The 11,679-nt window shown below is 42.4% G+C and overlaps 1 long non-coding RNA gene across 1 annotated transcript; it reads left to right on the top strand.

Moving 5' to 3' along the window:
* Window positions 1-630: 630 nt before the first annotated feature.
* On the top strand, window positions 631-5,572 carry LOC136004231 (uncharacterized). Its single transcript, XR_010608298.1, has 2 exons — window positions 631-1,251; window positions 5,100-5,572. It is a non-coding gene; the product is annotated as an uncharacterized LOC136004231 (long non-coding RNA).
* The last annotated feature ends 6,107 nt before the right edge of the window (window positions 5,573-11,679 follow it).

The following is an 11,679-nucleotide window of genomic DNA, read 5'->3' as shown; positions in this document are numbered from 1 at the left end:
CAGCAAAGAAACCTGCTAGAAAAAGTTATAGGATAGTTCAGGATTTAAGGGCAATCAACAAAATTGTGGAAGATATTCATCCAGTAGTAGTAGTAGTACTGCCGGCTCTGGATCCATGGTTATGGTATCCTGGTAAGACCATTATATGAACTGTTGAAAGGGAATCCTTCCTTTCTGGAGTGGACTTATCAAGCCGAGGAAGCATTCGAATATCTAAAAATAGAACTCATGAGAGCTCTGGCTTTGGGGCTTCTGGATGTGACTAAGCCCTTTTGGTTATACTCCTATGAAAGGAAAGGAGTATCCCTAGGGGTCCTGGCCCAGAAATTAGTACCTTATAAAAGGGCAGTGGCCTATTTTTCAAAGCAATTGGAGTAAAGGCTGGCCCAGATGTTTAAGAGCAGTGGCTGCAGTTGTCACTAACATCCAAGAAGCCCACAAATTTACTCTGGGACAGAAAATTACTGTGCTGGTATCACACGCTGTATCAGTAGTTCTGGAACAAAAAGGAACTCATTGGCTATCCATCCCCATCGTGCTTTTTGAAATATCAGGCCACTCTTGTGGAACAAGATGACATTGAAATTGTGGTCACTAATGCTGTGAATCCAGAATCTTTTCTGTGGAGAGCTTTGCAGAGGACTGGCTGCGTGGCAGAGGCCATGCAGATGGTGACATACTGCAGCTGGTGCAGATCTCAGATGGAAAAGTACAAGGGAGCAAGATGAGCGCACCCTGGAGATAAACCGTGGCAGAAGCAGAACGATAATTAAGTTTGTGACCTTCAAGTTGCTTAATGTTTATCTTACTGACCAGACTCCTTGTCCCTGATCCTATTTTGTATCCTGTTTTGCTGAATTCCTTTACTGTATCTTTAACCAATAATCTTGTAACCTGTAAAAGCTATAAACCAATGATCTTGTAACATGCAAAAGCTGTAAGCCAATAATCTCTCTGTAACCAAACTATAAACATGCAAGCAAGGTATATAAGTATCCATCTGCTTAGCAATAAATGAGACTTCTAAAGCAAGTTATGCTCGTGTCTCCCAGCTCTTTGCGACATTTGGCGCCCGAACAGGGACCCAGGGACTTTGTACAGAACAAGGAGCTGAAGTGGACAGACCTCGTCGCAGCAGGGGTGGCCTAAAAAAGGCAAGATTTGTCTCGAGGCTCCTGATGTCACAACGGTGAATCAGGCTGTTACGTGCCGCCGAAACCTTGGAAAAGCTGCAACAGCGCTGATGATACGGTATGGAAAGGCAAGCGGCATATAAACTGTTTGAGGAATTTTTGAAAGTTAAAGGGGCGGATTTAGATTATAAGAAGGAATTATATAGTTTACTAGATTATGCTAAGTCATTGGGTTGTTTTATTAATCCGCATACTGTACATACTTTAACGGAATGGCGAATATTTGGGGATATTTTGTGGGATAGAATGATTAATGATGATAAAGTTGCAAAGAAATATGGTAAACCTTGGCAAGCTATATATAATACCCTGTTAAAACAAAAGGCTGGGAAGACAGAAGGGATCGGGAAAGCTCCGAAGAATGCAGCCTTCGGAAGGCAAAGAACGCTTCGCTGCTGGCAGCGTCGGTTCCGAGAGCCTGAGCAAGATTTTACTTGGCTCGCCGCCAGGAGGACAATTATTAATTGCCTACATAAGTATGCAGTACTTCAACTCTTCCGACATATCCTCTCTGCGAGAGGGATAGCGTATGATGAAGCTATGCTAAAAAGATTGTTGCTCTGGATTAAGGAGAAGGACTTAATCCAGGGGGTTGGAGAAGCCTTTGAGCTTGGGACTTGGGAAAAAATCGCTAAGGAAGAAGTCTCTGTTTTATGGATGTTTTCAGTCCTTAAAGTGAAGGGGGCAACCTTTAAAGAGACAGACTTAAATTTAATGTTGAAATGGTCGAAGACGCATTATCCAGAGACTGATGAGTCTACCGTATCTGAGGTCTCTTTGTGGAGTGGTGCACGAGTTGAGTTGTGGGACGCAGCCATGGAGGGCAGTGACACTGTGAAACATTTGTTAGTCATTTGGAGAACTATTTTAGAGACGTTAAAGTAAAAAAGTGAGATCATGGAACCCAGTGTCCCATCCCCCCCACACCTGGCCACCCCTGAGCCTCTGCCAGTTGCCGCCGCGGCTGCAAAGACTGAAGACAGAGATGAAGACAGTCTTTTTGACCCGGACCCTATTGACCCCAAGAAGGAGCTTGTGCGTGCTCATCAGACTGCTGTTGCTGCGTCTGAAGTTCTGACGCCTGTTAATTCTGATGCTGACCTGGATGATCCTTTTGACATGGAGCCGGAAAAGAAGCCTAATTTATATCCCCCAGATCCTCATGATAACTGGGCAGCTGTAAAGGGAGAAGCGAGATGGGTGGGGGATGCAGATGTATTGTGTGCTTTCCCTGTGATGTATGTGCTGGATCAAGACCCGCGGTGGGAAGGTCTCTCGTATGCCCTTATCAGGGGTATTGGGAGGACTGTGGCGGACCATGAACTTGAGGTCCCATATACAACTCATTTGATACAGTCTCTCTGTGATACTCATGTACTAGAAGTTGGCAAATATGTCTATGTTTCTATTGACGCTTGGAAAACTTTATAGATATTGCTGGCCACTTCTTCTGACATAGGCTGGCCACCTGTGTCAGAATGAGTGTGCATTTTGGTCAGTATAAAAGCCCAAACCTCATACGATGTGAGGGAGGCAGAGTCTCTGCGGGGATGCTCGCTAAGGTTGAGCCTGCCACCTCACACTGCGATGATGCTTGTTGGAGCTGGTTTCCTGATAGTCTTCACAGGGTCCTTGTGCCACGTTTTGTATGTGGGACTTTGTAGTGGGAGTAATGATTGTCTGGATTTTGTGTTTCAAATATTGTAGTTGTGTGAAATGTGCTTGTGGGATCCCATATGCATACATATGTGTGTGTGTGTGATGAGAGCAGATGGTGTTCTATGTATTTTTTTTTGTTATCGTGTTCATGTAAAAGTTTTTAACAGGTAGTGGTTTAACATTTCAGGCAAGAAAGGGTTAACGCAAAAGTGTGGTTGCTGACAGGTATTTATGGTTGCTGCTGAAGCAGGCAGGCAGCTGTAGCTGCTGCAGAGCAGGCTGCTGTTTGTAGCCGTACAAAGCGGAGTGAACAACTTCTGGAAAGAAAAAAAAAAAAAAAAAAGGTGGGGGGAGAGAAGAAAAAAAGGTAAAGTTGCAGAGCACAGGTAGACAAATGCGAATCCAGGTGATAGATTGGAAATCTATTCAGAGAGAGGCTCTGTCAAACAATGATTTTGATTGTTTGCAGGCGTTGCAGGAAAAGATTCTCGCCTTTCCTATTAAGTACCAGATTAACGCTCAAGGTCAGGCAGTAAACGCTGAAATGTCTCCCTTAAATTGGAAATTGCTATCTCAGTTAAGGCAAACTGTTTCTTCTACAGGCATTCAGTCTGAACCCACTAGGCAAATGTCATATATTTGGGGAACAGATTTGCTGTTATTCGGGATATTAAAGGTATTGTGAAATTAATCCTCACCCCTTTGCAGTTGTTGTTATGGAACATGTATTGGCAGGAAGCCTGTCAAGAGGCGGTTGCAGTTAAGCGAGGCCAGGGAGATCCCCTGATTGGGGTGCAATTACACCACCTGATAGGAATTGGACAGTTCTCCACTAAGGAGGCTCAAGTCCAGCTAGGTCCAGAATTGTTAAAAGAATCTATGAGACTAGCCTTGCGAGCTCTATCACAGATTAAAGATACTACTGCAGCTCCTGCCTACATGAAAGTGATACAGAAAAAGGACGAGCCCTTCTGTACTTTTGTGAATAGGGTAGCTGATGCTATAAGGAAGTCAGGTACTCCAGAATACATGCATGGTATTTTACTGCGTCAGTGTACAGTACAGAACTGTAATGATGCTGTAAGGCAGATACTTGTTCAGTTACCTGCAAATGCTACTGTAGAAGAGATGTTAGAACGAATGGCACGGGTACCTATGGGGCATCAGGCAATGTTGGTTGAGGCAGTAAAAGCAGTGGGAGAGACAATTCAAAAAAGTCATTCGCAAGTATTAGCGGCCTTGGCACCTTTGCAAGCCACCGGTATGGTCAAGGGTCCTCGATGTTTTGGATGTGGTCAGCCCAAGGTCATGGCTGTGCAGAATTTGAAGGAATGTGTTGTATGAATTTTTCTGATCATTCAAAATCCATTTCCTCACAAATAGATACCCTACGACAGCTTACAGATAAATTATGGGTTGAACAAGATTTGGGATTTGAAAGATGGCTTCGATCATTAGGTCTTACTGAATGGATGATATCCTTATTGAAATCTGGATTAATCCTCGTTGTTGTATTTTTATTGATTTTATTGTGTCTTCCCTGTTTTTGTTCCTGTATTCAATCTATGCTACAAAGGACGGCTGAGCACCTAACACAGTCAGTTTCGTTTGCCCAAACAGAAAAAAGGGTAATTGTAGGTAAAACATGTCTGATTTAGGGCCAAGACTCCGAAGGTCAAGAGGGAGTCTGTTTTATGTTAACAAGAACAAAACAGACTATGTGGCGGCTGGGAAAATGCAAGGCTTGCTGAGAAGAAGGTCTGTAAATAGTCACATGCATGCTTGAAGGTGTCTCAATGGCCTTTTTTTACCCCTGGTGTGATGGCTGCCACTAATTGGAGAAATATTAAAAGCCTAGCATGCTTTGTTATCCAAGAATTTAATATCACATCAACCATATTAGATGACCTCTTATATGATGTTGACAGTATCCGACATGCTGTGTTATAAAATTGGGCTGCCATAGATTTTTTACTTTTAGCACAAGGTCACGGATGTAACGAATTTGAAGGTATGTGTTGTTTAAATCTTTCTGATCACTCAAGTAGTATACACTCTTAAATAGAAAAACTACGCAGTCAATTTAAGGATATTACTTTCGCTTCTAGTTGGCTAGATTCTTGGCTGTCTTCTTGGGGAATCACTGGATGGTTACTAGATGTCGTTAAGCATGGAATAATCATAGTTTTAGTCATTATATTACTAATAACCTGTCTACCTTGCTTGCTTCAATGTATCCAAATACAGATTAACAAAGCTATGAACAACCTCAATACGTCGCTTATTGTTCTTAAGAAAGAAAGGGGAAATGCGGAGAGCTTTGCAGAGGACTGGCTGCGTGGCAGAGGCCATGCAGATGGTGACATACTGCAGCTGGTGCAGATCTCAGATGGAAAAGTACAAGGGAGCAAGATGAGCGCACCCTGGAGATAAACCGTGGCAGAAGCAGAACGATAATTAAGTTTGTGACCTTCAAGTTGCTTAATGTTTATCTTACTGACCAGACTCCTTGTCCCTGATCCTATTTTGTATCCTGTTTTGCTGAATTCCTTTACTGTATCTTTAACCAATAATCTTGTAACCTGTAAAAGCTATAAACCAATGATCTTGTAACATGCAAAAGCTGTAAGCCAATAATCTCTCTGTAACCAAACTATAAACATGCAAGCAAGGTATATAAGTATCCATCTGCTTAGCAATAAATGAGACTTCTAAAGCAAGTTATGCTCGTGTCTCCCAGCTCTTTGCAACACTTTTCTCCAGGGAACCCCTACTGAACCGCTGATCCATGATTGTTTAACCACCATAGCGACAATATACTCAAGTCGACCAGACCTAAAGGAAGAACATTTGGAAGATGCAGATTCCTGGTTTACCGATAGCAGCAGCTTCAAGAAAAATGCTAAATGAAAAGCAGGATATGCTGTAACCACAGCTTCACAGGTAATAGAGGCTAAGCCTTTACCTTCCAATACGTCTGCACAGAAGGCTGAAATAATAGCCCTACCTAACTTGGGCTTTGGAATTAGCAAAAGATAAATGGATAAATATATGGACAGATTCTAAGTATGCCTTGGGTGTTGTTCAGGCACATGGTGCTATCTGGAAAGAACGAGGACTCTTAACTACTCAAGGAAAGCAAGGTAAACATGCAACAGAAATTCTACAGTTGTTAAAGGCTGTACAACTACCTAAGGAAGTAGCCATCATGCATTGTAAAGGGCATCAGAGAGGTAATTCTGACCAAGAACTTGGAAATAATTTGGCCGATCATGAAGCTAAATGAGCTGCAGAACAAGCCAAAATTATGTCTGATTCCTGATGGTAAACCAGCAATTGAACAGATTAGACCTAAATATTCAAAGGAGGATAAGAAATTAATTGAGGATTTGAAGGGAGAGGAAAATAAAGAAGGTTGGGTTCAAATACCTGATGGGCGAATTGTAGTTCCATATAATCAGTTGTGGAAATTAGTAAGGGAAGAACACAATAAGACTCATTGGGGTGTTAACTCATTGTATAAACATTTAGACCAAAAAATTGTAAGGAGAAATTCATATACTACAGTCCAACTGGTAACTAAACAATGTCAAATGTGTCTGAAGAATAATCCCAAGACTGAAAATAAGAATCAGACTGGGACAATTGGGAAAGGAAATTATCCGGGACAGCAGTGGCAAATAGATTTTTCTGAACTGCCTAGGAAAGGAGGTTATAGATACTTGTTAGTTTTGATGGATACTTTTTCAGGCTGGCCAGAAGCATTCCCTTGTAGAGTGAACAATGCGAGACAAGTAAATAAAACACTATTAAATGAAATAATACCTCATTTTGGGGTACCAGCAGCTATCTCCTCTGAGGCTCATTTTAGTGCAAAATTGTTGCAAGAAATCAGCAGGAAATTAGAAATTGATTGGCAATTACATGTTCCACTTAGGCCTCAAGCCAGTGGACAAGTAGAAAAGATTAATCATCTAGAATAGAATAGAATCATAGAATAGTTAGGGTTGGAAAGGACCTCAAGATCATCTAGTTCCAAACCCCCTGCCAAGGGCAGGGACACCTCACACTAAACCATCCCACCCAAGGCTCGATCCAACCTGGCCTTGAACACTGCCAGGGATGGAGCATTCACAACTTCTGTGAGCAATCCATTCCAGTGCCTCACCACCTTTACAGCAAATAACCTCTTCCTTATATCCAATCTAAACTTCCCCTGTTTAACTTTGAACCCGTTACCCCTTGTCCTATCACTACAGTCTCTAATGAAGAGTCCCTCTCCAGCATCCTTACAGGCCCTCTTCTGATACTGGAAGGCTTCTATGAGGTCTCCACACAGCCTTCTCTTCTCCAGGCTGAACAGCCCCAACTTCCTCAGCCTGTCTTCATACAGGAGGTGCTCCAGTCCCCTGATAGTCCTCGTGGCCTTCCTCTGGACTTGTTCCAATAGTTCCATGTCCTTTTTATATTGAGGACACCAGAACTGCACACAACACTCCAGGTGAGGTCTCACAAGAGCAGAGTAGAGGGGTAGGATCACCTCCTTTGACCTGCTGGTCAGGCTCCTTTTGATGCAGCCCAGGATACGGTTGGCTTTCTGGGCTGCGAGCGCCCACTGCCGGCTCATGTTCATTTTCTCATCGACCAGCACCCCCAAGTCCTTCTCCGCAGGGCCGCTCTGAATCTCTTCTTTGCCCAATCTGTAGCTGTGCCTGGGATTGCTCCGATCTAATAAAACAACAAATTGGTAAGATTTGTCAAGAGACAAATTTGTACTGGTATCAGGTGTTACCATTGCCCTTATTAAGAATCATAACAAAACCTCAATCAAAGGGAGGATTCAGCCCATTTGAGATTCTATATGGAAGACCATATCAATCTCAGTTTAAAGGGGAAGATCTTCAGGTAGTAGGAGAAGGCTATCTCCGGCAGTTTTTGATAAATTTGGGAAAACAATTGGAAGAGATAAATAAAAGAGTACTAGGGACCAGGGCAAGAGGCTTGGATTATCCTATTCATCCTTTTAAACTAGGAGATTGGGTTTATATTAAAAATTTTGCAGGTGACCCTCTTGAAGAAAAATTGAGTGGACCATATAAAATTTTGCTGACTACTTTCACTGCAATTAAGATAAAAGAACAGCCCGCTTGGATACATTACTCAAGAATTAAGAAGGCACCAGAATCAGAGAAAGTATGGCATGTCGAGTCTTCAGAACCTACACATATGAAACTGTCAATCATGATTTGGATTTATATGACTGTGAACATAAGAGCGTGGGTTCAGAATTGGTATTTGACTTTAGTGCAAAATGTAACTAGTGCTCTTAACAAAAGCGAATGTTGGGTCTGTACTCAGCTGTCTAAATCAGGAGAAAAATTCGAGATCCCCTTAATTGGCATTCCTATCCCCTACACTATATCATGGAATCTATCGGTAAATACTAGCTTCTTTGGGAACCACGCTCAAAAATAATGAACCCCAGTCCAAGTGAAAAATATTGTACCTGTAGACAGAGATGTAGCCCACCAAAAGGGATGGGAAAGATAGACTGTTTAGGTTCTACAACTTTTGTGGGAAATTTTTCAAATTGTAACCATACTATAGATATGGGTTGGTTTGGTTGGTTCACAGGCCGGTGGTGGCCTGTCCCCGAAGGAAAAGGATGATACTGGTTATGTGGAGAAAATGCATATAAAGCATTACCCTTTAACTGGATAAGGAGTGCGCACCTTGGGTGCAGTAGTCCCTAATCTCACAACTGTTAACACACAACCTTCTGGAACATGGATTAGGAGTTTTGTTAAATGAATCAAAAGAGGTTACAATCCATTAGCTGAATGAAAACCAGCCTTTCATAGCTTTGTCCGATGGCTTATCCCATTGTTAGGTGTAAGCGAGTTAAAAAAGACCGCTGTGAATATTTAAACCACTGGTTTAAACAAAGTCAGCCATAAATCACGCAGTCGCTCTCTCACTTCCCCCCTTCCCACCCTCCCCCTTCTCCCGGAGGGACGGAGAGGAGAATCAAAACGAATGCAACTCACACGGGTTGAGACAAGAACAGTCCAGTAACCAAGGTACAACACAAATCACTGCTGCCACCACCAACAACAGCAGTAAGGGAAACAACAAGGGAAGAGAACACAACACCTCACCACCAGCCAACCGACAACTCAACCCACCCCACCGGACTGAGCACCGACCAATACCTAGTCCAACCCTGCAGTGCCCTAGCCCTTCCGGGTAACTCTCCGTTACATCCTGGGCATGACGTGCTGTGATATGGAATACCTCTTTGGTCAGTTTGGGTCAGGTGTCCTGTCTCTGCTTCTTCCCAGCTTTCCCTCCTCCCTGGCAGAGCATGAGGCTCAGAAAGTCCTTGGTCATACTAAAACATTTGTGTTATCAGCTCTGTTCCCAGGCCAAAAGTCAAAACACAGTGCTGCACCAGCTACTAAGAAGGAGAAAAATGACTGCTACTGCTGAATCCAGGACAATCAGAAAGTGTAGAAAATATAGAAAATAGAAAAATAGATGCTATCCAAACAGTACAGGAGGAATTATCTAGTTTATGCAATTTTACAAAATAGAATGGCCTTGGATATATTGCTAGCCTCATATGGAGGAGTTTGCTCAGTAATGAATGATAGTTGTTGTTCTTACATAGAACAAAGTGGAAAAATCACAACTGATCTAAAAGAGGTATGGGAACAAGTTAAGGTGTTGCATGAAGTTGGTAAAGATGATACCTCATGGGGATTTGAGGAAATCTGGAAAGGACTGACCTCTTGGTTACCAAATCTGTCCTGGTTAAGGCAGTTGTTTACCGGAGTAATAATATTGATAGTTATAGTCACTTGTATTTCAATTCAATGTTTCTTTCAGTGTTTCAGTCAATGATGATTAACAAAGAATAGAAAAGAAACGAAGGTACCAGGTAGAAACGCAGAAATATTTCAGAAAAATTTTAAATAAACAATGAAATAATTTAAAGAAACTTGAAAAAGAATTTGCAAGAGGAAAGAAAAAGGGGGAATTTGAGACAAGGAAGTACAAAATGAAATATAATATTTTGTAAATAAGTAAATTCAGTTCTAAATAAAGTTAAGTTTGATGGCTTTGTAACAATAGCAATGGAAAGTAACTTAGGTTAATGTTTCACAAAAACTGGTCAGAATGCAGCCAAAGAACATAATGAGAATCCTTGGATAAGATAAATCGCTGTAGTTGGTGTAGTTTCAGGTCTTTATGACAGTACAAAAATAATTGTAAGAAAAACAGGACATGCAGATAAAGAGTATATGAAAATAGCAGATGTCAAGAATGTGCTGCACCTAAGCTAACTGATAAGTAGAAGGACAGGATGATTATGCCTGCAGTGTTACCAAACTAATTAAGCTGGTGCAAGCATTTATCTACTGCACATGCTTCAAAGATTGCCAGAACAAGAGTTCAAGGAGCAGCTAAGTGATGAAGATTGTTAGAAGAAGTAAACGACCCTCAAAGACCACTACCACATTGTTGTGCACACGCAGAAATGGGCATGGAATTATGTAAAGTGGTACTCAGATGGTTAATGAATATGTATGTCATTTACTGAATATGTATGTTAAGTAACAAAATAACCACAGTCTGTGTGAGGTTCGGCAGAGTCACTAGGAGGAGCTATCCTCAGTGTCTCCCAGCGCTGCAATAAAGAATACCTACTTGTCAACTTAAACTTTGCTGGCGAGATCTTAGCAAGTTCTATGAATCAATGCCACGGGACACCCTATGGTTTTAACACAGAGAAGACATGAAAAAGTGGGGTGGAAAACCTACCTCAGTTTTGGAGGAAGGGTGCATGAATTGAAGAGGAGAACAATGGTCAAGGATGATCCTCTCAAGAAAGTTGCTGCTCCAGTCTTCAGGGACCAGATTCCCAGATGGAGTGGAAGAGCTGATTTTACTCCAAATCCTGTGATAAGGAATACTAATCCCTTCCTACAAGACTTAAGTGGAGAATCTTATGATCACTATTAGTGAGGCCCTGCCTCCAGCCAGGTGGAGGTAGGGGACAATTGGACTTACTACACTGTGTGGATCAAATGGCCTGGCACATCAGTCCCATAGAAGTATAAGGCTCTAGAAGATACCGGTGCACAGTGTACCCTGATGCCATCAAGCTCTCAAGGGGTGGAACCCATTTCTCTTTCTGGAGTGACAGGAGGATCCCAAGTTGACCATACCGGAAGCTGACTGGGAGGAAGTGGCAAAAGCACCCCATTGTGACTGGTCCAGAGGCTCCATGCATCCTTGGCATAGACTACCTCAGGAAAGGGTACTTCAAAGACCCAGAAGGGTACCAATGGGCTTTTGGTATTGCTGTCCTGGAGGAAATTAGGCAGCTGTCCATCTTGCCTGGTCTTTCAGAGGATCCTTCTGTTGTGGGGTTGCTGAAAGTCGAAAAGCAACAAGTGCCAATCGCAACCACAACTATGCACCAGCGGCAATATCGCACAAACCAAGACTCCCTGATTCCCATTCAGAAGCTGATCCATAGACTGGAGAGCCAAGGAGTGATCAGTAGGACCTGCTCACCCTTTAATAGCCCCATATGGCCAGTGAGAAAGTCTAACAGAGATTGGAGACTAACAAAAGACTATTGTGGCCTGCATGAAGTCACACCACTATTGAGTGCTGCTGTACCGGAAATGCTAGAACTTCAATATGAACTGGAGTCAAAGGCAGCCAAGTGGTATGCCACCATTGATATTGCCAATGATTTTGCTCAATTCTATTGGCAGTAGAATGCAGGCCACAGTTCACTTTTACTTGGAGGGGC

Source organism: Lathamus discolor, chromosome W (genome assembly GCF_037157495.1).
Source record: "Lathamus discolor isolate bLatDis1 chromosome W, bLatDis1.hap1, whole genome shotgun sequence".
Taxonomy (NCBI): Eukaryota; Metazoa; Chordata; class Aves; order Psittaciformes; family Psittacidae; genus Lathamus; species Lathamus discolor.
This window is presented reverse-complemented; position numbering and strand designations above follow the sequence as displayed.